At 44.9% G+C, this 23,660-nt stretch overlaps 21 non-coding genes across 21 annotated transcripts; all 21 read right to left on the bottom strand.

Annotated features, from left to right (window-relative positions):
- Nucleotides 1–554: 554 nt before the first annotated feature.
- trnae-cuc (transfer RNA glutamic acid (anticodon CUC)) lies at nucleotides 555–626 on the bottom strand. The gene has a single exon. It is a non-coding gene; the product is annotated as a tRNA-Glu (tRNA).
- Nucleotides 627–1,541: 915 nt separating this feature from the next.
- Nucleotides 1,542–1,619, bottom strand: trnaf-gaa (transfer RNA phenylalanine (anticodon GAA)). Its single transcript has one exon. It is a non-coding gene; the product is annotated as a tRNA-Phe (tRNA).
- A 1,197-nt stretch (nucleotides 1,620–2,816) lies between these two features.
- trnae-cuc (transfer RNA glutamic acid (anticodon CUC)) lies at nucleotides 2,817–2,888 on the bottom strand. Its single transcript has one exon. It is a non-coding gene; the product is annotated as a tRNA-Glu (tRNA).
- Nucleotides 2,889–3,802: 914 nt separating this feature from the next.
- trnaf-gaa (transfer RNA phenylalanine (anticodon GAA)) lies at nucleotides 3,803–3,880 on the bottom strand. Its single transcript has one exon. It is a non-coding gene; the product is annotated as a tRNA-Phe (tRNA).
- A 1,197-nt stretch (nucleotides 3,881–5,077) lies between these two features.
- Nucleotides 5,078–5,149, bottom strand: trnae-cuc (transfer RNA glutamic acid (anticodon CUC)). The gene has a single exon. It is a non-coding gene; the product is annotated as a tRNA-Glu (tRNA).
- A 915-nt stretch (nucleotides 5,150–6,064) lies between these two features.
- trnaf-gaa (transfer RNA phenylalanine (anticodon GAA)) lies at nucleotides 6,065–6,142 on the bottom strand. Its single transcript has one exon. It is a non-coding gene; the product is annotated as a tRNA-Phe (tRNA).
- Nucleotides 6,143–7,339: 1,197 nt separating this feature from the next.
- trnae-cuc (transfer RNA glutamic acid (anticodon CUC)) lies at nucleotides 7,340–7,411 on the bottom strand. Its single transcript has one exon. It is a non-coding gene; the product is annotated as a tRNA-Glu (tRNA).
- A 915-nt stretch (nucleotides 7,412–8,326) lies between these two features.
- trnaf-gaa (transfer RNA phenylalanine (anticodon GAA)) lies at nucleotides 8,327–8,404 on the bottom strand. The gene has a single exon. It is a non-coding gene; the product is annotated as a tRNA-Phe (tRNA).
- A 1,197-nt stretch (nucleotides 8,405–9,601) lies between these two features.
- On the bottom strand, nucleotides 9,602–9,673 carry trnae-cuc (transfer RNA glutamic acid (anticodon CUC)). The gene has a single exon. It is a non-coding gene; the product is annotated as a tRNA-Glu (tRNA).
- Nucleotides 9,674–10,588: 915 nt separating this feature from the next.
- On the bottom strand, nucleotides 10,589–10,666 carry trnaf-gaa (transfer RNA phenylalanine (anticodon GAA)). The gene has a single exon. It is a non-coding gene; the product is annotated as a tRNA-Phe (tRNA).
- Nucleotides 10,667–11,863: 1,197 nt separating this feature from the next.
- Nucleotides 11,864–11,935, bottom strand: trnae-cuc (transfer RNA glutamic acid (anticodon CUC)). The gene has a single exon. It is a non-coding gene; the product is annotated as a tRNA-Glu (tRNA).
- Nucleotides 11,936–12,850: 915 nt separating this feature from the next.
- On the bottom strand, nucleotides 12,851–12,928 carry trnaf-gaa (transfer RNA phenylalanine (anticodon GAA)). The gene has a single exon. It is a non-coding gene; the product is annotated as a tRNA-Phe (tRNA).
- Nucleotides 12,929–14,125: 1,197 nt separating this feature from the next.
- Nucleotides 14,126–14,197, bottom strand: trnae-cuc (transfer RNA glutamic acid (anticodon CUC)). The gene has a single exon. It is a non-coding gene; the product is annotated as a tRNA-Glu (tRNA).
- Nucleotides 14,198–15,111: 914 nt separating this feature from the next.
- Nucleotides 15,112–15,189, bottom strand: trnaf-gaa (transfer RNA phenylalanine (anticodon GAA)). The gene has a single exon. It is a non-coding gene; the product is annotated as a tRNA-Phe (tRNA).
- Nucleotides 15,190–16,386: 1,197 nt separating this feature from the next.
- On the bottom strand, nucleotides 16,387–16,458 carry trnae-cuc (transfer RNA glutamic acid (anticodon CUC)). Its single transcript has one exon. It is a non-coding gene; the product is annotated as a tRNA-Glu (tRNA).
- A 915-nt stretch (nucleotides 16,459–17,373) lies between these two features.
- On the bottom strand, nucleotides 17,374–17,451 carry trnaf-gaa (transfer RNA phenylalanine (anticodon GAA)). Its single transcript has one exon. It is a non-coding gene; the product is annotated as a tRNA-Phe (tRNA).
- A 1,197-nt stretch (nucleotides 17,452–18,648) lies between these two features.
- On the bottom strand, nucleotides 18,649–18,720 carry trnae-cuc (transfer RNA glutamic acid (anticodon CUC)). The gene has a single exon. It is a non-coding gene; the product is annotated as a tRNA-Glu (tRNA).
- A 915-nt stretch (nucleotides 18,721–19,635) lies between these two features.
- On the bottom strand, nucleotides 19,636–19,713 carry trnaf-gaa (transfer RNA phenylalanine (anticodon GAA)). Its single transcript has one exon. It is a non-coding gene; the product is annotated as a tRNA-Phe (tRNA).
- Nucleotides 19,714–20,910: 1,197 nt separating this feature from the next.
- trnae-cuc (transfer RNA glutamic acid (anticodon CUC)) lies at nucleotides 20,911–20,982 on the bottom strand. The gene has a single exon. It is a non-coding gene; the product is annotated as a tRNA-Glu (tRNA).
- A 915-nt stretch (nucleotides 20,983–21,897) lies between these two features.
- Nucleotides 21,898–21,975, bottom strand: trnaf-gaa (transfer RNA phenylalanine (anticodon GAA)). The gene has a single exon. It is a non-coding gene; the product is annotated as a tRNA-Phe (tRNA).
- Nucleotides 21,976–23,171: 1,196 nt separating this feature from the next.
- trnae-cuc (transfer RNA glutamic acid (anticodon CUC)) lies at nucleotides 23,172–23,243 on the bottom strand. The gene has a single exon. It is a non-coding gene; the product is annotated as a tRNA-Glu (tRNA).
- Nucleotides 23,244–23,660: the final 417 nt, after the last annotated feature.

The following is a 23,660-nucleotide window of genomic DNA, read 5'->3' as shown; positions in this document are numbered from 1 at the left end:
TTAGCATTGATATGATGAAGAGAGATAACAGTCGCGAATCAACGTTAGTGATGGTGAATCTCGGTTAGATCAAAAACTCCATGAATTCTCTGCCGGGAAATTCAGATCTTGGAAATCGCCTGTGAACGCTAAACATTGATATGCAGTGAGCCAATGTTCAATATAGAAGGGGCCCAGGCCAAATGAATGCTCAAGGATAAGTTATCAGTGCCCATGGTCCAGGCATTTCCTGATTCCAGTCTTGCACACGTTGCGAAGTTTAAAATGCTGAATATTTCCACAGTGGCAATGCATTGATTGATGATAAGCCCGAGTGCTGTGGCGCAAGTAGGTACCTGGAAGACTAAAGATAGCCATGATAGGCAAAATTTACGTTGTCTATCAGCAATTGGAGTTCCACTTGTTGAGCGAGATCTTGTCATTTAGTGCAGATTTTAAAACAGAAGTGTCTGTTGTATCACGACACGCTGCTGATGGTTGGGGCGACAACAGCGAGGTGAGCTGCAAGCTTGTTCAGGAACATCATTGCATTTCGAAGCACCGCAAATACAATGTTCCCTGACCGGGAATCGAACCCGGGCCGCGGCGGTGAGAGCGCCGAATCCTAACCACTAGACCACCAGGGAAGCTGCTGCAAACGTCTGTGCCAGCAAGCAGACCAACCCAGTCTTTCCTCCTTGCTGTTTCGAAATTCTCATCACATTCGCGCCAGGGAAAACTGTTCGCAGCAAATGGCAGTTGTTGTGGAGAACACCAAAGACATGTCCGCGCAATCGCAGCGTTAAGTGCGGCTAGGCTTCCACTGAAATCCATTTCATTCTCTCCTTTTTCCGGGAATTTTCACTCTCGGTACCCTGTGAACATTTCATTTTGTGCTTTTGTCCTGAACTTCAGCCTTTTGCCCAACTCCAGGCGACAGAACCGTTCTGTCTGCCTGTTCTGCTTATAACCATTGACGGAAACAGGTCTCCAGTTCAGGGGTTATCAGCAAAGCAAGAAACACGTATAAACAGAAAGTTGTGCTCTGCACACCGTCGGCAAAGAAGCAATGGCTGTTATTCCAAATAATTCCCATCCCTTGGGATTCCGTGTGGATTTGTTTCGTTATGAAGATTTGATTGTAAAAGTTACTAAAAACCGAATAAAAAGTATGAAAAATTGGGATGGCCCATATGGGGATCGGGTCCGCGCTCTTGGCTTTATTAATACCACGCCCTAAACGACCGATTTAACCGGCAACAAAATGCCCCAGGGCTGCGTGAAAGCCCAGCCTAGATGATTTTGTATCCGGCACACACTGGGTGATAGAGTTACTGCATAAGAATTGAACACATCGCATCGCTTAAACATTGTTCACTCTTCATATACAAAACTGGGCAGAGTATAAATAGAAAGTAACAGAAAAAGAGCGCCGAATCTAAAAAAAATCATGTCGAAAATTAGTATCACGCAACCGCTGAACAGCTCTTCCCTCAAGCACTGTCTCGATATCAAACCAGCTTCTCCCCTTAAAATGAAGAAAACGCAAAATCACCAGATATTGCCGAAACCCGGGATTGAACCAGGGACCTTTAAATCTTCAGTCTAACGCTCTCCCAACTGAGCTATTTCTTCCCGACAGAAAACGAAGCAAAACTTTCTCACACCTTTTTGAAAGAAAACTTAAACCCCGGAAGGAATTGCCCCGCACACTCAGTCCTCATTTCTGGGCAATGAGCTCCGGATGTGTTCATGTAATGTATAATGATATTGAAAATCTTAATGCTCATGTTAACTTATCATTGCCCAATATCCAGGCACTCTCTGATTCCGGTATTGTGCACGTTGCTAAGTTGGAAATTTGCATTTTTCCGCACTGGCAATGAATTGACTGATAGCCGGGCTGTGATCAGCACGGTTTGTTAGGGTGATGCCGCGCATGAACGTACATGGAAGAATAATGATCATTGTGATTGTTCTCACACTGCACTTAAATGTTGGCAAACCGTAAAGTGTCAAACAGCAATTGTCGTTCCATATGTTAATTTAATGTTCTGCTGAAGTGTTCATAAAGACACAAAGATTGCACACCAGGCTAGATCTCACAGTGCTGAAGACACAGTGAAATATACTGGAGAGTTTATAACTGTTTCAGAACATAACATGTCAGCAAAATTCCCTGTTCTGTTCTCGGCACTGATGCGTTGTGAAAGGGAGACGGGCCAAAGTCCTATTGAGCCGCACTGACCCCGAGCCAAGGTGAAATTAAAGCAGGTTCAGTTCTTAGCATTGATATGATGAAGAGAGATAACAGTCGCGAATCAACGTTAGTGATGGTGAATCTCGGTTAGATCAAAAACTCCATGAATTCTCTGCCGGGAAATTCAGATCTTGGTAATCGCCTGTGAACGCTAAACATTGATATGCAGTGAGCCAATGTTCAATATAGAAGGGGCCCAGGCCAAATGAATGCTCAAGGATAAGTTATCAGTGCCCATGGTCCAGGCATTCCCTGATTCCAGTCTTGCACACGTTGCGAAGTTTAAAATGCTGAATATTTCCACAGTGGCAATGCATTGATTGATGATAAGCCCGAGTGCTGTGGCGCAAATAGGTACCTGGAAGACTAAAGATAGCCATGATTGGCAAAATTTACGTTGTCTATCAGCAATTGGAGTTCCACTTGTTGAGCGAGATCTTGTCATTTAGTGCAGATTTTAAAACAGAAGTGTCTGTTGTATCACGACACGCTGCTGATGGTTGGGGCGACAACAGCGAGGTGAGCTGCAAGCTTGTTCAGGAACATCATTGCATTTCGAAGCACCGCAAATACAATGTTCCCTGACCGGGAATCGAACCCGGGCCGCGGAGGTGAGAGCGCCGAATCCTAACCACTAGACCACCAGGGAAGCTGCTGCAAACGTCTGTGCCAGCAAGCAGACCAACCCAGTCTTTCCTCCTTGCTGTTTCGAAATTCTCATCACATTCGCGCCAGGGAAAACTGTTCGCAGCAAATGGCAGTTGTTGTGGAGAACACCAAAGACATGTCCGCGCAATCGCAGCGTTAAGTGCGGCTAGGCTTCCACTGAAATCCATTTCATTCTCTCCTTTTTCCGGGAATTTTCACTCTCGGTACCGTGTGAACATTTCATTTTGTGCTTTTGTCCTGAACTTCAGCCTTTTGCCCAACTCCAGGCGACAGAACCGTTCTGTCTGCCTGTTCTGCTTATAACCATTGACGGAAACATGTCTCCAGTTCAGGGGTTATCAGCAAAGCAAGAAACACGTATAAACAGAAATTGTGCTCTGCACACCGTCGGCAAAGAAGCAATGGCTGTTATTCCAAATAATTCCCATCCCTTGCGATTCCGTGTGGATTTGTTTCGTTATGAAGATTTGATGGTAAAAGTTACTAAAAACCGAATAAAAAGTATGAAAAATTGGGATGGCCCATATGGGGATCGGGCCCGCGCTCTTGGCTTTATTAATACCACGCCCTAAACGACCGATTTAACCGGCAACAAAAGGCCCCAGGGCTGCGTGAAAGCCCAGCCTCGATGATTTTGTATCCGGCACACACTGGGTGATAGAGTTACTGCATAAGAATTGAACACATCGCATCGCTTAAACATTGTTCACTCTTCATATACAAAACTGGGCAGAGTATAAATAGAAAGTAACAGAAAAAGAGCGCCGAATCTAAAAAAAATCATGTCGAAAATTAGTATCACGCAACCGCTGAACAGCTCTTCCCTCAAGCACTGTCTCGATATCAAACCAGCTTCTCCCCTTAAAATGAAGGAAACGCAAAATCACCAGATATTGCCGAAACCCGGGATTGAACCAGGGACCTTTAGATCTTCAGTCTAACGCTCTCCCAACTGAGCTATTTCTTCCCGACAGAAAACGAAGCAAAACTTTCTCACACCTTTTTGAAAGAAAACTTAAACCCCGGAAGGAATTGCCCCGCACACTCAGTCCTCATTTCTGGGCAATGAGCTCCGGATGTGTTCATGTAATGTATAATGATATTGAAAATCTTAATGCTCATGTTAACTTATCATTGCCCACGATCCAGGCACTCTCTGATTCCGGTATTGTGCACGTTGCTAAGTTGAAAATTTGCATTTTTCCGCACTGGCAATGAATTGACTGATAGCCGGGCTGTGATCAGCTCGGTTTGTTAGGGTGATGCCGCGCATGAACGTACATGGAAGAATAATGATCATTGTGATTGTTCTCACACTGCACTTAAATGTTGGCAAACCGTAAAGTGTCAAACAGCAATTGTCGTTCCATATGTTCATTTAATGTTCTGCTGAAGTGTTCATAAAGACACAAAGATTGCACACCAGGCTAGATCTCACAGTGCTGAAGACACAGTGAAATATACTGGAGAGTTTATAACTGTTTCAGAACATAACATGTCAGCAAAATTCCCTGTTCTGTTCTCGGCACTGATGCGTTGTGAAAGGGAGACGGGCCAAAGTCCTATTGAGCCGCACTGACCCCGAGCCAAGGTGAAATTAAAGCAGGTTCAGTTCTTAGCATTGATATGATGAAGAGAGATAACAGTCGCGAATCAACGTTAGTGATGGTGAATCTCGGTTAGATCAAAAACTCCATGAATTCTCTGCCGGGAAATTCAGATCTTGGTAATCGCCTGTGAACGCTAAACATTGATATGCAGTGAGCCAATGTTCAATATAGAAGGGGCCCAGGCCAAATGAATGCTCAAGGATAAGTTATCAGTGCCCATGGTCCAGGCATTCCCTGATTCCAGTCTTGCACACGTTGCGAAGTTTAAAATGCTGAATATTTCCACAGTGGCAATGCATTGATTGATGATAAGCCCGAGTGCTGTGGCGCAAATAGGTACCTGGAAGACTAAAGATAGCCATGATTGGCAAAATTTACGTTGTCTATCAGCAATTGGATTTCCACTTGTTGAGCGAGATCTTGTCATTTAGTGCAGATTTTAAAACAGAAATGTCTGTTGTATCACGACACGCTGCTGATGGTTGGGGCGACAACAGCGAGGTGAGCTGCAAGCTTGTTCAGGAACATCATTGCATTTCGAAGCACCGCAAATACAATGTTCCCTGACCGGGAATCGAACCCAGGCCGCGGCGGTGAGAGCGCCGAATCCTAACCACTAGACCACCAGAGAAGCTGCTGCAAACGTCTGTGCCAGCAAGCAGACCAACCCAGTCTTTCCTCCTTGCTGTTTCGAAATTCTCATCACATTCGCGCCAGGGAAAACTGTTCGCAGCAAATGGCAGTTGTTGTGGAGAACACCAAAGACATGTCCGCGCAATCGCAGCGTTAAGTGCGGCTAGGCTTCCACTGAAATCCATTTCATTCTCTCCTTTTTCCGGGAATTTTCACTCTCGGTACCGTGTGAACATTTCATTTTGTGCTTTTGTCCTGAACTTCAGCCTTTTGCCCAACTCCAGGCGACAGAACCGTTCTGTCAGCCTGTTCTGCTTATAACCATTGACGGAAACAGGTCTCCAGTTCAGGGGTTATCAGCAAAGCAAGAAACACGTATAAACAGAAAGTTGTGCCCTGCACACCGTCGGCAAAGAAGCAATGGCTGTTATTCCAAATAATTCCCATCCCTTGGGATTCCGTGTGGATTTGTTTCGTTATGAAGATTTGATTGTAAAAGTTACTAAAAACCGAATAAAAAGTATGAAAAATTGGGATGGCCCATATGGGGATCGGGCCCGCGCTCTTGGCTTTATTAATACCACGCCCTAAACGACCGATTTAACCGGCAACAAAATGCTCCAGGGCTGCGTGAAAGCCCAGCCTAGATGATTTTGTATCCGGCACACACTGGGTGATAGAGTTACTGCATAAGAATTGAACACATCGCATCGCTTATACATTGTTCACTCTTCATATACAAAACTGGGCAGAGTATAAATAGAAAGTAACAGAAAAAGAGCGCCGAATCTAAAAAAATTCATGTCGAAAATTAGTATCAAGCAACCGCTGAACAGCTCTTCCCTCAAGCACTGTCTCGATATCAAACCAGCTTCTCCCCTTAAAATGAAGGAAACGCAAAATCACCAGATATTGCCGAAACCCGGGATTGAACCAGGGACCTTTAGATTTTCAGTCTAACGCTCTCCCAACTGAGCTATTTCTTCCCGACAGAAAACGAAGCAAAACTTTCTCACACCTTTTTGAAAGAAAACTTAAACCCCGGAAGGAATTGCCCCGCACACTCAGTCCTCATTTCTGGGCAATGAGCTCCGGATGTGTTCATGTAATGTATAATGATATTGAAAATCTTAATGCTCATGTTAACTTATCATTGCCCACGATCCAGGCACTCTCTGATTCCGGTATTGTGCACGTTGCTAAGTTGGAAATTTGCATTTTTCCGCACTGGCAATGAATTGACTGATAGCCGGGCTGTGATCAGCTCGGTTTGTTAGGGTGATGCCGCGCATGAACGTACATGGAAGAATAATGATCATTGTGATTGTTCTCACACTGCACTTAAATGTTGGCAAACCGTAAAGTGTCAAACAGCAATTGTCGTTCCATATGTTCATTTAATGTTCTGCTGAAGTGTTCATAAAGACACAAAGATTGCACACCAGGCTAGATCTCACAGTGCTGAAGACACAGTGAAATATACTGGAGAGTTTAAAACTGTTTCAGAACATAACATGTCAGCAAAATTCCCTGTTCTGTTCTCGGCACTGATGCGTTGTGAAAGGGAGACGGGCCAAAGTCCTATTGAGCCGCACTGACCCCGAGCCAAGGTGAAATTAAAGCAGGTTCAGTTCTTAGCATTGATATGATGAAGAGAGATAACAGTCGCGAATCAACGTTAGTGATGGTGAATCTCGGTTAGATCAAAAACTCCATGAATTCTCTGTCGGGAAATTCAGATCTTGGTAATCGCCTGTGAACGCTAAACATTGATATGCAGTGAGCCAATGTTCAATATAGAAGGGGCCCAGGCCAAATGAATGCTCAAGGATAAGTTATCAGTGCCCATGGTCCAGGCATTCCCTGATTCCAGTCTTGCACACGTTGCGAAGTTTAAAATGCTGAATATTTCCACAGTGGCAATGCATTGATTGATGATAAGCCCGAGTGCTGTGGCGCAAATAGGTACCTGGAAGACTAAAGATAGCCATGATTGGCAAAATTTACGTTGTCTATCAGCAATTGGAGTTCCACTTGTTGAGCGAGATCTTGTCATTTAGTGCAGATTTTAAAACAGAAGTGTCTGTTGTATCACGACACGCTGCTGATGGTTGGGGCGACAACAGCGAGGTGAGCTGCAAGCTTGTTCAGGAACATCATTGCATTTCGAAGCACCGCAAACACAATGTTCCCTGACCGGCAAACGAACCCGGGCCGCGGCGGTGAGAGCGCCGAATCCTAACCACTAGACCACCAGGGAAGCTGCTGCAAACGTCTGTGCCAGCAAGCAGACCAACCCAGTCTTTCCTCCTTGCTGTTTCGAAATTCTCATCACATTCGCGCCAGGGAAAACTGTTCGCAGCAAATGGCAGTTGTTGTGGAGAACACCAAAGACATGTCCGCGCAATCGCAGCGTTAAGTGCGGCTAGGCTTCCACTGAAATCCATTTCATTCTCTCCTTTTTCCGGGAATTTTCACTCTCGGTACCGTGTGAACATTTCATTTTGTGCTTTTGTCCTGAACTTCAGCCTTTTGCCCAACTCCAGGCGACAGAACCGTTCTGTCTGCCTGTTCTGCTTATAACCATTGACGGAAACAGGTCTCCAGTTCAGGGGTTATCAGCAAAGCAAGAAACACGTATAAACAGAAAGTTGTGCTCTGCACACCGTCGGCAAAGAAGCAATGGCTGTTATTCCAAATAATTCCCATCCCTTGGGATTCCGTGTGGATTTGTTTCGTTATGAAGATTTGATGGTAAAAGTTACTAAAAACCGAATAAAAAGTATGAAAAATTGGGATGGCCCATATGGGGATCGGGCCCGCGCTCTTGGCTTTATTAATACCACGCCCTAAACGACCGATTTAACCGGCAACAAAAGGCCCCAGGGCTGCGTGAAAGCCCAGCCTCGATGATTTTGTATCCGGCACAAACTGGGTGATAGAGTTACTGCATAAGAATTGAACACATCGCATCGCTTAAACATTGTTCACTCTTCATATACAAAACTGGGCAGAGTATAAATAGAAAGTAACAGAAAAAGAGCGCCGAATCTAAAAAAAATCATGTCGAAAATTAGTATCACGCAACCGCTGAACAGCTCTTCCCTCAAGCACTGTCTCGATATCAAACCAGCTTCTCCCCTTAAAATGAAGGAAACGCAAAATCACCAGATATTGCCGAAACCCGGGATTGAACCAGGGACCTTTAGATCTTCAGTCTAACGCTCTCCCAACTGAGCTATTTCTTCCCGACAGAAAACGAAGCAAAACTTTCTCACACCTTTTTGAAAGAAAACTTAAACCCCGGAAGGAATTGCCCCGCACACTCAGTCCTCATTTCTGGGCAATGAGCTCCGGATGTGTTCATGTAATGTATAATGATATTGAAAATCTTAATGCTCATGTTAACTTATCATTGCCCACGATCCAGGCACTCTCTGATTCCGGTATTGTGCACGTTGCTAAGTTGGAAATTTGCATTTTTCCGCACTGGCAATGAATTGACTGATAGCCGGGCTGTGATCAGCTCGGTTTGTTAGGGTGATGCCGCGCATGAACGTACATGGAAGAATAATGATCATTGTGATTGTTCTCACACTGCACTTAAATGTTGGCAAACCGTAAAGTGTCAAACAGCAATTGTCGTTCCATATGTTAATTTAATGTTCTGCTGAAGTGTTCATAAAGACACAAAGATTGCACACCAGGCTAGATCTCACAGTGCTGAAGACACAGTGAAATATACTGGAGAGTTTATAACTGTTTCAGAACATAACATGTCAGCAAAATTCCCTGTTCTGTTCTCGGCACTGATGCGTTGTGAAAGGGAGACGGGCCAAAGTCCTATTGAGCCGCACTGACCCCGAGCCAAGGTGAAATTAAAGCAGGTTCAGTTCTTAGCATTGATATGATGAAGAGAGATAACAGTCGCGAATCAACGTTAGTGATGGTGAATCTCGGTTAGATCAAAAACTCCATGAATTCTCTGCCGGGAAATTCAGATCTTGGTAATCGCCTGTGAACGCTAAACATTGATATGCAGTGAGCCAATGTTCAATATAGAAGGGGCCCAGGCCAAATGAATGCTCAAGGATAAGTTATCAGTGCCCATGGTCCAGGCATTCCCTGATTCCAGTCTTGCACACGTTGCGAAGTTTAAAATGCTGAATATTTCCACAGTGGCAATGCATTGATTGATGATAAGCCCGAGTGCTGTGGCGCAAATAGGTACCTGGAAGACTAAAGATAGCCATGAAAGGCAAAATTTACGTTGTCTATCAGCAATTGGAGTTCCACTTGTTGAGCGAGATCTTGTCATTTAGTGCAGATTTTAAAACAGAAGTGTCTGTTGTATCACGACACGCTGCTGATGGTTGGGGCGACAACAGCGAGGTGAGCTGCAAGCTTGTTCAGGAACATCATTGCATTTCGAAGCACCGCAAACACAATGTTCCCTGACCGGCAATCGAACCCGGGCCGCGGCGGTGAGAGCGCCGAATCCTAACCACTAGACCACCAGGGAAGCTGCTGCAAACGTCTGTGCCAGCAAGCAGACCAACCCAGTCTTTCCTCCTTGCTGTTTCGAAATTCTCATCACATTCGCGCCAGGGAAAACTGTTCGCAGCAAATGGCAGTTGTTGTGGAGAACACCAAAGACATGTCCGCGCAATCGCAGCGTTAAGTGCGGCTAGGCTTCCACTGAAATCCATTTCATTCTCTCCTTTTTCCGGGAATTTTCACTCTCGGTACCGTGTGAACATTTCATTTTGTGCTTTTGTCCTGAACTTCAGCCTTTTGCCCAACTCCAGGCGACAGAACCGTTCTGTCTGCCTGTTCTGCTTATAACCATTGACGGAAACAGGTCTCCAGTTCAGGGGTTATCAGCAAAGCAAGAAACACGTATAAACAGAAAGTTGTGCTCTGCACACCGTCGGCAAAGAAGCAATGGCTGTTATTCCAAATAATTCCCATCCCTTGGGATTCCGTGTGGATTTGTTTCGTTATGAAGATTTGATGGTAAAAGTTACTAAAAACCGAATAAAAAGTATGAAAAATTGGGATGGCCCATATGGGGATCGGGCCCGCGCTCTTGGCTTTATTAATACCACGCCCTAAACGACCGATTTAACCGGCAACAAAAGGCCCCAGGGCTGCGTGAAAGCCCAGCCTCGATGATTTTGTATCCGGCACACACTGGGTGATAGAGTTACTGCATAAGAATTGAACACATCGCATCGCTTAAACATTGTTCACTCTTCATATACAAAACTGGGCAGAGTATAAATAGAAAGTAACAGAAAAAGAGCGCCGAATCTAAAAAAAATCATGTCGAAAATTAGTATCACGCAACCGCTGAACAGCTCTTCCCTCAAGCACTGTCTCGATATCAAACCAGCTTCTCCCCTTAAAATGAAGGAAACGCAAAATCACCAGATATTGCCGAAACCCGGGATTGAACCAGGGACCTTTAGATCTTCAGTCTAACGCTCTCCCAACTGAGCTATTTCTTCCCGACAGAAAACGAAGCAAAACTTTCTCACACCTTTTTGAAAGAAAACTTAAACCCCGGAAGGAATTGCCCCGCACACTCAGTCCTCATTTCTGGGCAATGAGCTCCGGATGTGTTCATGTAATGTATAATGATATTGAAAATCTTAATGCTCATGTTAACTTATCATTGCCCACGATCCAGGCACTCTCTGATTCCGGTATTGTGCACGTTGCTAAGTTGGAAATTTGCATTTTTCCGCACTGGCAATGAATTGACTGATAGCCGGGCTGTGATCAGCTCGGTTTGTTAGGGTGATGCCGCGCATGAACGTACATGGAAGAATAATGATCATTGTGATTGTTCTCACACTGCACTTAAATGTTGGCAAACCGTAAAGTGTCAAACAGCAATTGTCGTTCCATATGTTAATTTAATGTTCTGCTGAATTGTTCATAAAGACACAAAGATTGCACACCAGGCTAGATCTCACAGTGCTGAAGACACAGTGAAATATACTGGAGAGTTTATAACTGTTTCAGAACATAACATGTCAGCAAAATTCCCTGTTCTGTTCTCGGCACTGATGCGTTGTGAAAGGGAGACGGGCCAAAGTCCTATTGAGCCGCACTGACCCCGAGCCAAGGTGAAATTAAAGCAGGTTCAGTTCTTAGCATTGATATGATGAAGAGAGATAACAGTCGCGAATCAACGTTAGTGATGGTGAATCTCGGTTAGATCAAAAACTCCATGAATTCTCTGCCGGGAAATTCAGATCTTGGTAATCGCCTGTGAACGCTAAACATTGATATGCAGTGAGCCAATGTTCAATATAGAAGGGGCCCAGGCCAAATGAATGCTCAAGGATAAGTTATCAGTGCCCATGGTCCAGGCATTCCCTGATTCCAGTCTTGCACACGTTGCGAAGTTTAAAATGCTGAATATTTCCACAGTGGCAATGCATTGATTGATGATAAGCCCGAGTGCTGTGGCGCAAATAGGTACCTGGAAGACTAAAGATAGCCATGATAGGCAAAATTTACGTTGTCTAGCAGCAATTGGAGTTCCACTTGTTGAGCGAGATCTTGTCATTTAGTGCAGATTTTAAAACAGAAGTGTCTGTTGTATCACGACACGCTGCTGATGGTTGGGGCGACAACAGCGAGGTGAGCTGCAAGCTTGTTCAGGAACATCATTGCATTTCGAAGCACCGCAAACACAATGTTCCCTGACCGGCAATCGAACCCGGGCCACGGCGGTGAGAGCGCCGAATCCTAACCACTAGACCACCAGGGAAGCTGCTGCAAACGTCTGTGCCAGCAAGCAGACCAACCCAGTCTTTCCTCCTTGCTGTTTCGAAATTCTCATCACATTCGCGCCAGGGAAAACTGTTCGCAGCAAATGGCAGTTGTTGTGGAGAACACCAAAGACATGTCCGCGCAATCGCAGCGTTAAGTGCGGCTAGGCTTCCACTGAAATCCATTTCATTCTCTCCTTTTTCCGGGAATTTTCACTCTCGGTACCGTGTGAACATTTCATTTTGTGCTTTTGTCCTGAACTTCAGCCTTTTGCCCAACTCCAGGCGACAGAACCGTTCTGTCTGCCTGTTCTGCTTATAACCATTGACGGAAACAGGTCTCCAGTTCAGGGGTTATCAGCAAAGCAAGAAACACGTATAAACAGAAAGTTGTGCTCTGCACACCGTCGGCAAAGAAGCAATGGCTGTTATTCCAAATAATTCCCATCCCTTGGGATTCCGTGTGGATTTGTTTCGTTATGAAGATTTGATGGTAAATGTTACTAAAAACCGAATAAAAAGTATGAAAAATTGGGATGGCCCATATGGGGATCGGGCCCGCGCTCTTGGCTTTATTAATACCACGCCCTAAACGACCGATTTAACCGGCAACAAAAGGCCCCAGGGCTGCGTGAAAGCCCAGCCTCGATGATTTTGTATCCGGCACACACTGGGTGATAGAGTTACTGCATAAGAATTGAACACATCGCATCGCTTAAACATTGTTCACTCTTCATATACAAAACTGGGCAGAGTATAAATAGAAAGTAACAGAAAAAGAGCGCCGAATCTAAAAAAAATCATGTCGAAAATTAGTATCACGCAACCGCTGAACAGCTCTTCCCTCAAGCACTGTCTCGATATCAAACCAGCTTCTCCCCTTAAAATGAAGGAAACGCAAAATCACCAGATATTGCCGAAACCCGGGATTGATCCAGGGACCTTTAGATCTTCAGTCTAACGCTCTCCCAACTGAGCTATTTCTTCCCGACAGAAAACGAAGCAAAACTTTCTCACACCTTTTTGAAAGAAAACTTAAACCCCGGAAGGAATTGCCCCGCACACTCAGTCCTCATTTCTGGGCAATGAGCTCCGGATGTGTTCATGTAATGTATAATGATATTGAAAATCTTAATGCTCATGTTAACTTATCATTGCCCACGATCCAGGCACTCTCTGATTCCGGTATTGTGCACGTTGCTAAGTTGGAAATTTGCATTTTTCAGCACTGGCAATGAATTGACTGATAGCCGGGCTGTGATCAGCTCGGTTTGTTAGGGTGATGCCGCGCATGAACGTACATGGAAGAATAATGATCATTGTGATTGTTCTCACACTGCACTTAAATGTTGGCAAACCGTAAAGTGTCAAACAGCAATTGTCGTTCCATATGTTAATTTAATGTTCTGCTGAAGTGTTCATAAAGACACAAAGATTGCACACCAGGCTAGATCTCACAGTGCTGAAGACACAATGAAATATACTGGAGAGTTTATAACTGTTTCAGAACATAACATGTCAGCAAAATTCCCTGTTCTGTTCTCGGCACTGATGCGTTGTGAAAGGGAGACGGGCCAAAGTCCTATTGAGACGCACTGACCCCGAGCCAAGGTGAAATTAAAGCAGGTTCAGTTCTTAGCATTGATATGATGAAGAGAGATAACAGTCGCGAATCAACGTTAGTGATGGTGAATCTCGGTTAGATCAAAAACTCCATGAATTCTCTGCCGGGAAATTCAGATCTTGGTAATCGCCTGTGAACGCTAAACATTGATATGCAGTGAGCCAATGTTCAATATAGAAGGGGCCCAGGCCAAATGAATGCTCAAGGATAAGTTATCAGTGCCCATGGTCCAGGCATTCCCTGATTCCAGTCTTGCACACGTTGCGAAGTTTAAAATGCTGAATATTTCCACAGTGGCAATGCATTGATTGATGATAAGCCCGAGTGCTGTGGCGCAAATAGGTACCTGGAAGACTAAAGATAGCCATGATAGGCAAAATTTACGTTGTCTATCAGCAATTGGAGTTCCACTTGTTGAGCGAGATCTTGTCATTTAGTGCAGATTTTAAAACAGAAGTGTCTGTTGTATCACGACACGCTGCTGATGGTTGGGGCGACAACAGCGAGGTGAGCTGCAAGCTTGTTCAGGAACATCATTGCATTTCGAAGCACCGCAAACACAATGTTCCCTGACCGGCAATCGAACCCGGGTCGCGGCGGTGAGAGCGCCGAATCCTAACCACTAGACCACCAGGGAAGCTGCTGCAAACGTCTGTGCCAGCAAGCAGACCAACCCAGTCTTTCCTCCTTGCTGTTTCGAAATTCTCATCACATTCGCGCCAGGGAAAAGTGTTCGCAGCAAATGGCAGTTGTTGTGGAGAACACCAAAGACATGTCCGCGCAATCGCAGCGTTAAGTGCGGCTAGGCTTCCACTGAAATCCATTTCATTCTCTCCTTTTTCCGGGAATTTTCACTCTCGGTACCGTGTGAACATTTCATTTTGTGCTTTTGTCCTGAACTTCAGCCTTTTGCCCAACTCCAGGCGACAGAACCGTTCTGTCTGCCTGTTCTGCTTATAACCATTGACGGAAACAGGTCTCCAGTTCAGGGGTTATCAGCAAAGCAAGAAACACGTATAAACAGAAAGTTGTGCTCTGCACACCGTCGGCAAAGAAGCAATGGCTGTTATTCCAAATAATTCCCATCCCTTGGGATTCCGTGTGGATTTGTTTCGTTATGAAGATTTGATGGTAAAAGTTACTAAAAACCGAATAAAAAGTATGAAAATTGGGATGGCCCATATGGGGATCGGGCCCGCGCTCTTGGCTTTATTAATACCACGCCCTAAACGACCGATTTAACCGGCAACAAAAGGCCCCAGGGCTGCGTGAAAGCCCAGCCTCGATGATTTTGTATCCGGCACACACTGGGTGATAGAGTTACTGCATAAGAATTGAACACATCGCATCGCTTAAACATTGTTCACTCTTCATATACAAAACTGGGCAGAGTATAAATAGAAAGTAACAGAAAAAGAGCGCCGAATCTAAAAAAAATCATGTCGAAAATTAGTATCACGCAACCGCTGAACAGCTCTTCCCTCAAGCACTGTCTCGATATCAAACCAGCTTCTCCCCTTAAAATGAAGGAAACGCAAAATCACCAGATATTGCCGAAACCCGGGATTGAACCAGGGACCTTTAGATCTTCAGTCTAACGCTCTCCCAACTGAGCTATTTCTTCCCGACAGAAAACGAAGCAAAACTTTCTCACACCTTTTTGAAAGAAAACTTAAACCCCGGAAGGAATTGCCCCGCACACTCAGTCCTCATTTCTGGGCAATGAGCTCCGGATGTGTTCATGTAATGTATAATGATATTGAAAATCTTAATGCTCATGTTAACTTATCATTGCCCACGATCCAGGCACTCTCTGATTCCGGTATTGTGCACGTTGCTAAGTTGGAAATTTGCATTTTTCCGCACTGGCAATGAATTGACTGATAGCCGGGCTGTGATCAGCTCGGTTTGTTAGGGTGATGCCGCGCATGAACGTACATGGAAGAATAATGATCATTGTGATTGTTCTCACACTGCACTTAAATGTTGGCAAACCGTAAAGTGTCAAACAGCAATTGTCGTTCCATATGTTAATTTAATGTTCTGCTGAATTGTTCATAAAGACACAAAGATTGCACACCAGGCTAGATCTCACAGTGCTGAAGACACAGTGAAATATACTGGAGAGTTTATAACTGTTTCAGAACATAACATGTCAGCAAAATTCCCTGTTCTGTTCTCGGCACTGATGCGTTGTGAAAGGGAGACGGGCCAAAGTCCTATTGAGCCGCACTGACCCCGAGCCAAGGTGAAATTAAAGCAGGTTCAGTTCTTAGCATTGATATGATGAAGAGAGATAACAGTCGCGAATCAACGTTAGTGATGGTGAATCTCGGTTAGATCAAAAACTCCATGAATTCTCTGCCGGGAAATTCAGATCTTGGTAATCGCCTGTGAACGCTAAACATTGCTATGCAGTGAGCCAATGTTCAATATAGAAGGGGCCCAGGCCAAATGAATGCTCAAGGATAAGTTATCAGTGCCCATGGTCCAGGCATTCCCTGATTCCAGTCTTGCACACGTTGCGAAGTTTAAAATGCTGAATATTTCCACAGTGGCAATGCATTGATTGATGATAAGCCCGAGTGCTGTGGCGCAAATAGGTACCTGGAAGACTAAAGATAGCCATGATAGGCAAAATTTACGTTGTCTATCAGCAATTCGAGTTCCACTTGTTGAGCGAGATCTTGTCATTTAGTGCAGATTTTAAAACAGAAGTGTCTGTTGTATCACGACACGCTGCTGATGGTTGGGGCGACAACAGCGAGGTGAGCTGCAAGCTTGTTCAGGAACATCATTGCATTTCGAAGCACCGCAAACACAATGTTCCCTGACCGGCAATCGAACCCGGGCCGCGGCGGTGAGAGCGCCGAATCCTAACCACTAGACCACCAGGGAAGCTGCTGCAAACGTCTGTGCCAGCAAGCAGACCAACTCAGTCTTTCCTCCTTGCTGTTTCGAAATTCTCATCACATTCGCGCCAGGGAAAACTGTTCGCAGCAAATGGCAGTTGTTGTGGAGAACACCAAAGACATGTCCGCGCAATCGCAGCGTTAAGTGCGGCTAGGCTTCCACTGAAATCCATTTCATTCTCTCCTTTTTCCGGGAATTTTCACTCTCGGTACCGTGTGAACATTTCATTTTGTGCTTTTGTCCTGAACTTCAGCCTTTTGCCCAACTCCAGGCGACAGAACCGTTCTGTCTGCCTGTTCTGCTTATAACCATTGACGGAAACAGGTCTCCAGTTCAGGGGTTATCAGCAAAGCAAGAAACACGTATAAACAGAAAGTTGTGCTCTGCACACCGTCGGCAAAGAAGCAATGGCTGTTATTCCAAATAATTCCCATCCCTTGGGATTCCGTGTGGATTTGTTTCGTTATGAAGATTTGATGGTAAAAGTTACTAAAAACCGAATAAAAAGTATGAAAAATTGGGATGGCCCATATGGGGATCGGGCCCGCGCTCTTGGCTTTATTAATACCACGCCCTAAACGACCGATTTAACCGGCAACAAAAGGCCCCAGGGCTGCGTGAAAGCCCAGCCTCGATGATTTTGTATCCGGCACACACTGGGTGATAGAGTTACTGCATAAGAATTGAACACATCGCATCGCTTAAACATTGTTCACTCTTCATATACAAAACTGGGCAGAGTATAAATAGAAAGTAACAGAAAAAGAGCGCCGAATCTAAAAAAAATCATGTCGAAAATTAGTATCACGCAACCGCTGAACAGCTCTTCCCTCAAGCACTGTCTCGATATCAAACCAGCTTCTCCCCTTAAAATGAAGGAAACGCAAAATCACCAGATATTGCCGAAACCCGGGATTGAACCAGGGACCTTTAGATCTTCAGTCTAACGCTCTCCCAACTGAGCTATTTCTTCCCGACAGAAAACGAAGCAAAACTTTCTCACACCTTTTTGAAAGAAAACTTAAACCCCGGAAGGAATTGCCCCGCACACTCAGTCCTCATTTCTGGGCAATGAGCTCCGGATGTGTTCATGTAATGTATAATGATATTGAAAATCTTAATGCTCATGTTAACTTATCATTGCCCACGATCCAGGCACTCTCTGATTCCGGTATTGTGCACGTTGCTAAGTTGGAAATTTGCATTTTTCCGCACTGGCAATGAATTGACTGATAGCCGGGCTGTGATCAGCTCGGTTTGTTAGGGTGATGCCGCGCATGAACGTACATGGAAGAATAATGATCATTGTGATTGTTCTCACACTGCACTTAAATGTTGGCAAACCGTAAAGTGTCAAACAGCAATTGTCGTTCCATATGTTAATTTAATGTTCTGCTGAATTGTTCATAAAGACACAAAGATTGCACACCAGGCTAGATCTCACAGTGCTGAAGACACAGTGAAATATACTGGAGAGTTTATAACTGTTTCAGAACATAACATGTCAGCAAAATTCCCTGTTCTGTTCTCGGCACTGATGCGTTGTGAAAGGGAGACGGGCCAAAGTCCTATTGAGCCGCACTGACCCCGAGCCAAGGTGAAATTAAAGCAGGTTCAGTTCTTAGCATTGATATGATGAAGAGAGATAACAGTCGCGAATCAACGTTAGTGATGGTGAATCTCGGTTAGATCAAAAACTCCATGAATTCTCTGCCGGGAAATTCAGATCTTGGTAATCGCCTGTGAACGCTAAACATTGATATGCAGTGAGCCAATGTTCAATATAGAAGGGGCCCAGGCCAAATGAATGCTCAAGGATAAGTTATCAGTGCCCATGGTCCAGGCATTCCCTGATTCCAGTCTTGCACACGTTGCGAAGTTTAAAATGCTGAATATTTCCACAGTGGCAATGCATTGATTGATGATAAGCCCGAGTGCTGTGGCGCAAATAGGTACCTGGAAGACTAAAGATAGCCATGATAGGCAAAATTTACGTTGTCTATCAGCAATTGGAGTTCCACTTGTTGAGCGAGATCTTGTCATTTAGTGCAGATTTTAAAACAGAAGTGTCTGTTGTATCACGACACGCTGCTGATGGTTGGGGCGACAACAGCGAGGTGAGCTGCAAGCTTGTTCAGGAACATCATTGCATTTCGAAGCACCGCAAATACAATGTTCCCTGACCGGGAATCGAACCCGGGCCGCGGCGGTGAGAGCGCCGACTCCTAACCACTAGACCACCAGGGAAGCTGCTGCAAACGTCTGTGCCAGCAAGCAGACCAACCCAGTCTTTCCTCCTTGCTGTTTCGAAATTCTCATCACATTCGCGCCAGGGAAAACTGTTCGCAGCAAATGGCAGTTGTTGTGGAGAACACCAAAGACATGTCCGCGCAATCGCAGCGTTAAGTGCGGCTAGGCTTCCACTGAAATCCATTTCATTCTCTCCTTTTTCCGGGAATTTTCACTCTCGGTACCCTGTGAACATTTCATTTTGTGCTTTTGTCCTGAACTTCAGCCTTTTGCCCAACTCCAGGCGACAGAACCGTTCTGTCTGCCTGTTCTGCTTATAACCATTGACGGAAACAGGTCTCCAGTTCAGGGGTTATCAGCAAAGCAAGAAACACGTATAAACAGAAAGTTGTGCTCTGCACACCGTCGGCAAAGAAGCAATGGCTGTTATTCCAAATAATTCCCATCCCTTGGGATTCCGTGTGGATTTGTTTCGTTATGAAGATTTGATTGTAAAAGTTACTAAAAACCGAATAAAAAGTATGAAAAATTGGGATGGCCCATATGGGGATCGGGTCCGCGCTCTTGGCTTTATTAATACCACGCCCTAAACGACCGATTTAACCGGCAACAAAATGCCCCAGGGCTGCGTGAAAGCCCAGCCTAGATGATTTTGTATCCGGCACACACTGGGTGATAGAGTTACTGCATAAGAATTGAACACATCGCATCGCTTAAACATTGTTCACTCTTCATATACAAAACTGGGCAGAGTATAAATAGAAAGTAACAGAAAAAGAGCGCCGAATCTAAAAAAAATCATGTCGAAAATTAGTATCACGCAACCGCTGAACAGCTCTTCCCTCAAGCACTGTCTCGATATCAAACCAGCTTCTCCCCTTAAAATGAAGGAAACGCAAAATCACCAGATATTGCCGAAACCCGGGATTGAACCAGGGACCTTTAGATTTTCAGTCTAACGCTCTCCCAACTGAGCTATTTCTTCCCGACAGAAAACGAAGCAAAACTTTCTCACACCTTTTTGAAAGAAAACTTAAACCCCGGAAGGAATTGCCCCGCACACTCAGTCCTCATTTCTGGGCAATGAGCTCCGGATGTGTTCATGTAATGTATAATGATATTGAAAATCTTAATGCTCATGTTAACTTATCATTGCCCACGTTCCAGGCACTCTCTGATTCCGGTATTGTGCACGTTGCTAAGTTGGAAATTTGCATTTTTCCGCACTGGCAATGAATTGACTGATAGCCGGGCTGTGATCAGCTCGGTTTGTTAGGGTGATGCCGCGCATGAACGTACATGGAAGAATAATGATCATTGTGATTGTTCTCACACTGCACTTAAATGTTGGCAAACCGTAAAGTGTCAAACAGCAATTGTCGTTCCATATGTTCATTTAATGTTCTGCTAAAGTGTTCATAAAGACACAAAGATTGCACACCAGGCTAGATCTCACAGTGCTGAAGACACAGTGAAATATACTGGAGAGTTTATAACTGTTTCAGAACATAACATGTCAGCAAAATTCCGTGTTCTGTTCTCGGCACTGATGCGTTGTGAAAGGGAGACGGGCCAAAGTCCTATTGAGCCGCACTGACCCCGAGCCAAGGTGAAATTAAAGCAGGTTCAGTTCTTAGCATTGATATGATGAAGAGAGATAACAGTCGCGAATCAACGTTAGTAATGGTGAATCTCGGTTAGATCAAAAACTCCATGAATTCTCTGCCGGGAAATTCAGATCTTGGAAATCGCCTGTGAACGCTAAACATTGATATGCTGTGAGCCAATGTTCAATATAGAAGGGGCCCAGGCCAAATGAATGCTCAAGGATAAGTTATCAGTGCCCATGGTCCAGGCATTTCCTGATTCCAGTCTTGCACACGTTGCGAAGTTTAAAATGCTGAATATTTCCACAGTGGCAATGCATTGATTGATGATAAGCCCGAGTGCTGTGGCGCAAATACGTACCTGGAAGACTAAAGATAGCCATGATTGGCAAAATTTACGTTGTCTATCAGCAATTGGAGTTCCACTTGTTGAGCGAGATCTTGTCATTTAGTGCAGATTTTAACACAGAAGTGTCTGTTGTATCACGACACGCTGCTGATGGTTGGGGCGACAACAGCGAGGTGAGCTGCAAGCTTGTTCAGGAACATCATTGCATTTCGAAGCACCGCAAATACAATGTTCCCTGACCGGGAATCGAACCCGGGCCGCGGCGGTGAGAGCGCCGAATCCTAACCACTAGACCACCAGGGAAGCTGCTGCAAACGTCTGTGCCAGCAAGCAGACCAACCCAGTCTTTCCTCCTTGCTGTTTCGAAATTCTCATCACATTCGCGCCAGGGAAAACTGTTCGCAGCAAATGGCAGTTGTTGTGGAGAACACCAAAGACATGTCCGCGCAATCGCAGCGTTAAGTGCGGCTAGGCTTCCACTGAAATCCATTTCATTCTCTCCTTTTTCCGGGAATTTTCACTCTCGGTACCCTGTGAACATTTCATTTTGTGCTTTTGTCCTGAACTTCAGCCTTTTGCCCAACTCCAGGCGACAGAACCGTTCTGTCTGCCTGTTCTGCTTATAACCATTGACGGAAACAGGTCTCCAGTTCAGGGGTTATCAGCAAAGCAAGAAACACGTATAAACAGAAAGTTGTGCTCTGCACACCGTCGGCAAAGAAGCAATGGCTGTTATTCCAAATAATTCCCATCCCTTGGGATTCCGTGTGGATTTGTTTCGTTATGAAGATTTGATTGTAAAAGTTACTAAAAACCGAATAAAAAGTATGAAAAATTGGGATGGCCCATATGGGGATCGGGTCCGCGCTCTTGGCTTTATTAATACCACGCCCTAAACGACCGATTTAACCGGCAACAAAATGCCCCAGGGCTGCGTGAAAGCCCAGCCTAGATGATTTTGTATCCGGCACACACTGGGTGATAGAGTTACTGCATAAGAATTGAACACATCGCATCGCTTAAACATTGTTCACTCTTCATATACAAAACTGGGCAGAGTATAAATAGAAAGTAACAGAAAAAGAGCGCCGAATCTAAAAAAAATCATGTCGAAAATTAGTATCACGCAACCGCTGAACAGCTCTTCCCTCAAGCACTGTCTCGATATCAAACCAGCTTCTCCCCTTAAAATGAAGGAAACGCAAAATCACCAGATATTGCCGAAACCCGGGATTGAACCAGGGACCTTTAGATCTTCAGTCTAACGCTCTCCCAACTGAGCTATTTCTTCCCGACAGAAAACGAAGCAAAACTTTCTCACACCTTTTTGAAATAAAACTTAAACCCCGGAAGGAATTGCCCCGCACACTCAGTCCTCATTTCTGGGCAATGAGCTCCGGATGTGTTCATGTAATGTATAATGATATTGAAAATCTTAATGCTCATGTTAACTTATCATTGCCCAATATCCAGGCACTCTCTGATTCCGGTATTGTGCACGTTGCTAAGTTGAAAATATGCATTTTTCCGCACTGGCAATGAATTGACTGATAGCCGGGCTGTGATCAGCTCGGTTTGTTAGGGTGATGCCGCGCATGAACGTACATGGAGAATAATGATCATTGTGATTGTTCTCACACTGCACTTAAATGTTGGCAAACCGTAAAGTGTCAAACAGCAATTGTCGTTCCATATGTTCATTTAATGTTCTGCTGAAGTGTTCATAAAGACACAAAGTTTGCACACCAGGCTAGATCGCACAGTGCTGAAGACACAGTGAAATATACTGGAGAGTTTATAACTGTTTCAGAACATAACATGTCAGCAAAATTCCGTGTTCTGTTCTCGGCACTGATGCGTTGTGAAAGGGAGACGGGCCAAAGTCCTATTGAGCCGCACTGACCCCGAGCCAAGGTGAAATTAAAGCAGGTTCAGTTCTTAGCATTGATATGATGAAGAGAGATAACAGTCGCGAATCAACGTTAGTGATGGTGAATCTCGGTTAGATCAAAAACTCCATGAATTCTCTGCCGGGAAATTCAGATCTTGGAAATCGCCTGTGAACGCTAAACATTGATATGCAGTGAGCCAATGTTCAATATAGAAGGGGCCCAGGCCAAATGAATGCTCAAGGATAAGTTATCAGTGCCCATGGTCCAGGCATTCCCTGATTCCAGTCTTGCACACGTTGCGAAGTTTAAAATGCTGAATATTTCCACAGTGGCAATGCATTGATTGATGATAAGCCCGAGTGCTGTGGCGCAAATAGGTACCTGGAAGACTAAAGATAGCCATGATTGGCAAAATTTACGTTGTCTATCAGCAATTGGAGTTCCACTTGTTGAGCGAGATCTTGTCATTTAGTGCAGATTTTAAAACAGAAGTGTCTGTTGTATCACGACACGCTGCTGATGGTTGGGGCGACAAAAGCGAGGTGAGCTGCAAGCTTGTTCAGGAACATCATTGCATTTCGAAGCATCGCAAATACAATGTTCCCTGACCGGGAATCGAACCCGTGCCGCGGCGGTGAGAGCGCCGAATCCTAACCACTAGACCACCAGGGAAGCTGCTGCAAACGTCTGTGCCAGCAAGCAGACCAACCCAGTCTTTCCTCCTTGCTGTTTCGAAATTCTCATCACATTCGCGCCAGGGAAAACTGTTCGCAGCAAATGGCAGTTGTTGTGGAGAACACCAAAGACATGTCCGCGCAATCGCAGCGTTAAGTGCGGCTAGGCTTCCACTGAAATCCATTTCATTCTCTCCTTTTTCCGGGAATTTTCACTCTCGGTACCGTGTGAACATTTCATTTTGTGCTTTTGTCCTGAACTTCAGCCTTTTGCCCAACTCCAGGCGACAGAACCGTTCTGTCTGCCTGTTCTGCTTATAACCATTGACGGAAACAGGTCTCCAGTTCAGGGGTTATCAGCAAAGCAAGAAACACGTATAAACAGAAAGTTGTGCTCTGCACACCGTCGGCAAAG

This window comes from Pristiophorus japonicus, chromosome 25 (genome assembly GCF_044704955.1).
Source record: "Pristiophorus japonicus isolate sPriJap1 chromosome 25, sPriJap1.hap1, whole genome shotgun sequence".
NCBI classification, from domain to species: Eukaryota; Metazoa; Chordata; class Chondrichthyes; family Pristiophoridae; genus Pristiophorus; species Pristiophorus japonicus.
This window is presented reverse-complemented; position numbering and strand designations above follow the sequence as displayed.